The sequence below is a fragment of the Anser anser genome (genome assembly GCF_964211835.1).
Source record: "Anser anser genome assembly, chromosome: 2".
Classification (NCBI taxonomy): Eukaryota; Metazoa; Chordata; class Aves; order Anseriformes; family Anatidae; genus Anser; species Anser anser.
Window position 1 is genome coordinate 151,700,234 of NC_139721.1, and position 5,066 is coordinate 151,705,299.

The window sequence follows — 5,066 nt, forward strand, 5'->3', positions numbered from 1 at the left end:
AAGCCCTTTCTCTCCCTGTGGTCTTTGAAGCAAGGCGGGTCACGTTCATCCATTTTCCCCTAGCTCCTCTCGGTTTATTTGCGTGCCTGTGACCCAGCCTCCTGCTGGCCTCTCAGCAAGATCTCCCCTGGACTTCCTGGGACCACCAGTCCTGTTGTGCCATCCTGGGCCATCAGCCACCATTGTCCCACCCGCTCCACACCGCTGAATTCCCTCTGTCTGCCAGGCACACTGCCTCCCTACAGACAGGATCACTTTCACAGTTAATTTAAAAAGACAGCTCGTGTTCTCTCTGTGGGATACCCCTCACATATTACTCAGTTTGGTGAAAAATCTGAAACATATGGCTACAAATACTATCCACAGCAGACTTAAAAACACGCTACTACTGTGCCGACACATCGGAAAAGAGGTGCTGGAAATGCAAAAGGTAATATCACAGTTCAAGGCAGTACCAAACTTTTTACAAAATCACCGTGTATTGAAAATGAGGGTTTAAGTGTACACAACATGTATTTGCACGGTTCACATCCTATTCCAATTTCATAGCTGTACTAGCAGAGCTCTGCTCTTTGTCCAAACACAGGAGAGGCACAGAGGGTTAGAGTGAAACAATGAACAGGGAGCTGGTTGTGAAGAAAGTGTCTCTTAGATGCACAAGTCTTAAATCATTTCTGCCTCACCTGGACTCACCTCTTTCACTAGGAGGCATTGGCTTTTGCCACGGAGCCTGTTGTTAAGTCAGGATATTTGCACAGAATCTGACAGAGAAGCTCCCAGCCCCACAGACCTAACTCAGGACTGAAACAGCATACTGAAGAGAGAGGAAAAAAAAAAAAAGACAGTATAAACATGTTATTTTTCACTACTGGCTAGTTCTCATGTTGATTTTATTATTTCTCTATAGCAATAGCAAAAGGATGAATAATAGTAAGTTTGCATCCAAAGTCAGCGTTAGTTGACCGTGTTCAAAACAACAATCATGGCTGAGTGCCACCACGGGAGGAAAAGCTACTTTATTTCCCTGGCGCGTGGAGATTTCCATGTTGGATTTAGCTTAGGAAACAGCCAGCTGGGGCTTGCTATTCATGCATCCTGTAGTATAAACTGGTTTTGCTTTTGCTTTTAAATCAGATTTCTATCTCCTTCCTTTTACTGAAGCAGAAGTTAGAACTAAGATTGCACAAAAACTCTGCATAAACTGTACTGTTTTTACACGTGCCTTGCGGTGCACTGTGGTTTCCACACAGAACTAAGCGCGCAGTTGAGGTGTGTAACAGCTATGTCAGTAGGTTACAAGGAGACGTCTGCAGCAGTCACCATCTGCTGGGGTTTCCTTTCACAGGTAGCTCCAGCCCCATAGTCTGGCACACGTGAGCCACTCTCTGATGGCCAAATTCCTTCCAGCCTGGTACACCGAGACAGACGCACTTGCATCTCAGTCCCTCTCTTCTGATTTATTTTACTTCAGTTTAGGTTTATCTTGATGCACTGGACTGAAAACCATGGTGACACAGAAACTCATTCTTTTATAAGCAGATCAGACATCCCTGTTGCACGGGCAGCAACAATTTTTAGGGCAATCTGGGGATCAGCACAGCTTTAGCCCCAGTGTTAACCCATCACCACAAGTGCAGGACCCTGCACCATGGGTGATTTACAAACTGCATTTCTTAGCTTGGGTGTTTCCTTTAACCAGAGAGGAGCTGCAAATACCAATCAAACAAGGAGCATTACCTTCAACGTGCTTGGAGCTGGGTACTGCGATAAAGCATGGCAGGCACTTAGCAGAGAGAAGGCCTGGATTAAAGAAAAGACCCATCTGTAAGCGGGAAAAAAAAAAGGTGAGATCCTAGGAAGGGGGAAACTTATAGACTGGAAGAAAGAAAGCAAGTTTTTGAGTAAACCAGCTGCCATTAAGTGTCACCATCCCAGTTTGGAAGAGGACAGAGGGTGTGTTGACGCCAACATCACAGCTGAGCCAGGGAAGCACTAGGAAGAGAGGAGGAATAGACTCTGACCTCTCTCCTCCTTGGAGATAGATACGTTAGCAAGGCCCCTCTTAGAGAGTTTTGAAGCAAGCAGCAGCATGAGCAGAAGGCTCTGTTGTAGCTGAGGGAAGAGTTCAGTCAGAATTTTTGATGAGCAATAGCAATTTGTACAGGAAAACGCTTCCTCTGAAAAATGTCCTGAGGATCAAGGCCCTCTGGTTAGAGACATGATGGAGATGCCAAGACTGCTATCTGAAGCTTAAACTGAGATGAAAGCATTGTAGCTTCTCAAACAAGGTTTTGCTGAGTGTTTCTCTTTCTGAGTGTTAGAAACTGAAGGGTGTAGGAACCCCCCCTCTTGAAATTACCTGGAATCTTCCTGCTGCCCGAAAACCAGAAGCGAATCCCCATGTCATGGAACAGGGCTCAGCGAAAAGGGGTCACAAGGCTGTACCGAACAGCTCATCTTGACAATTTCTAGCGTTCAGCGCATGAAGTGATTCTTCTACCAGCCTCAGGAGAGTAGCTGTGCTCTCTGACTGAGGTGGAAGAGGTGTAAAGAACAGTCAGACGTGACTTCACAGATTATTAACAGCTAACGGTCTTCCGTTGTGAAAGCACTGCTTCTTTCTCTGCAGGCCTGCCTGCTTTTGCAGAGCACGAGAGACACGCCAGAGAACCAGAGTGTACACGTTATAGTGTAACTGTAAATTATGGGCATAAAATACCTGAAGACAGGGCAGCGGAGATTTCTTTAACATAGATAAAACCTAGGCAACTCTGAGGTATGGCGATTTAGAAGTACTTACAAGCAATGCTAGCCAGGTGGAATGTGTGAACGTGAAGCCACTGATGGTGGTTCTGCCCCTCTGCACCAGGTGACAAAGGTAGGGATGCTTTTGTAATCGGAGCTACAAAATAGCCAGCTCTGCTCTATCGCTTCTCTCCTTAGAATGGTGGGGCACTTGGGCTTGGTTTATCAGAGAGCAGGCAGAGGCTACCGGGCTTTTCTGGACAACAATAAATAAATGAATATACCTAGCAATACATGTGCAACTGAAAGGGCAATTCACAAAAAATAAAATAAAATTAATTCATTAATTAAATCTATTCAGGAATGATCTGTAGGTTTTCAGGACTGGATGTAACAGACTCCCCTTGATTACAGACCCCGCTTTCATGTGATTCATGTTTGTGACTCATAAGCTGACACTGTTTTTATTTATATAGCAGAGTACAGGTGATCTACAATGGAATTAGCTTTTAGACATTTCAGCATGTGAAGAATGACACTTTTTTGACTTATCTAATGATCACCTTGAGCTCTGCAGCTTCAGGAGCAGTAAGCCTATAATTCAAAAGGATATGTGAAAAGAAAAACCGAAAAATCCTCCTGTCCTGACTGATGAATACAGCTGCGGTTTTGCTGCCACTTCTGGTGCTATCGTCCCTATCACTTCTTCTAGCAAAAATATTTTTAATATAATTAAGAAAGATATAACCTCATAATCAAGCCATACGGTGTAAAACTCTCAAAACGACCTCTTTTGCTGGGTATGTTTAATTATAAGCAGCAGGGTGAATCAGTTCTTGAAGCTGTGAAAAGAACAGCAAAGCCAGGAACTGTCAGCTTAGGGGATGCTGAAATGAAGTGCCAGGCATTGTACGTCCAGTACTCTGAAAAAGGATACACGGTCTCCTTATTCAGATGGAGCAGTTTGGGTGCGCCTGAAGAAGAGCGTAGCACGGCTGCCTCGACCCAGTTTTGCAGTTCCACTGTTCCTGGTGTGGGCCGGGCAGTCCCTTCCCAATCACAAAGGACTATGACAGCAGCTGGGAATCGCTAGCGCTGAAAGGGTGTTTTGGGTACACTCCTTGGTAGCCTGAGCTGCAATGACCCTGAAAAGCAGTAGTGTGAAAGAGATTACTGCAACCCACCGTGACCTTAGGATCTCTGGATAAAAAGCACTGCCCAGCACGTTGACATCAAAGCATCCCTTCAGAGCCTACAACCAGCCCACAGTATTTCAAGGTATTTTTAAACTCCTACTAATCCTCACTGTTTTACGGCATTTGAAACACTAAATTGCATCTGAATTTCTTGTGCATTTACTGCAGACCCCAACGAGTGCTCTTTATTATAAACTTGAAGCTTTCCCACTTTACAGATAACCCGCCTTGTATATAACAAACTTATAACAGTCTGCAGCAGTTTTCTTCTGCGGTGTTAGGGTAAATTTACACCCTCAGCATCCTGCTGTTCTACGTATTTGATGGGGAAGGAGAAGAAGGGGAAGCCTGAAGCTGCCCAGTTGAAGCAACATCACTCAGACATGCAGAACACGCGAGAAATGCTGACTCTGAAGAGCGAAGGACTGCATACCTCTTCCCTTCCTCAGTGAGTACATACATACCTGATAATCCGGGCCTAGACTATCTGCTAACGTGCCTGACCTTGCTGCAGGCTGTTACCAAGCTGCAAAAACGACCTCTTAGAAATATTCAAGTCAACCCTCACAGCTCTACTATAAAAACCACAGTAGCCCAGTTTCACAGTCTATCCATAGCCCAGTTTGATGGGGGAAAAAGATCTCCTTCTGCCCTACGGTAATTCGTAGACACTGTAATACCAGCGTGTGCAGGATGCACCCCCAGCACAGATTTAACTACACACGGATCACCTGAAAACATCAGTTTCTGTAAAAGACAAGGTGGCAACTCCAATTTCCTTGTCCTTCAACACTGTCCAGTCATTGATACAATGGCAATGAGAAGGGAATATCTTTATAACCAATTAGCACTACAATTCCAAGTTCAAATGAACATTCAAGTAAGGTGAGCAGAGAACCTGCTAACTCTTCATTAGTAAGTTTTACCGTTTTTCAGATGAGCTCCTTTATCCACATAGGAATATATGCCTATGAATAAGACCTAAAGGATCTTCATTATCACTATAACTGAACTGATACACTTCTGATGAGCTGCCATAAAAAACTATTCTGCACTTCTGTGTCACAGAGGGATATCTGATGCTGAGTTAAAGTAGAAAAAGACATTTTTGCAAGTAAATTGGAA

At 44.4% G+C, this 5,066-nt stretch overlaps 1 long non-coding RNA gene across 1 annotated transcript; it reads right to left on the bottom strand.

The window, feature by feature from the left end:
* Positions 1-575: 575 nt before the first annotated feature.
* LOC310893842 lies at positions 576-4,497 on the bottom strand. Its single transcript, XR_014579362.1, has 3 exons — positions 3,494-4,497; positions 1,738-1,822; positions 576-814 (listed from the first exon to the last, which is right to left on the bottom strand). It is a non-coding gene; the product is annotated as an uncharacterized lncRNA (long non-coding RNA).
* Positions 4,498-5,066: the final 569 nt, after the last annotated feature.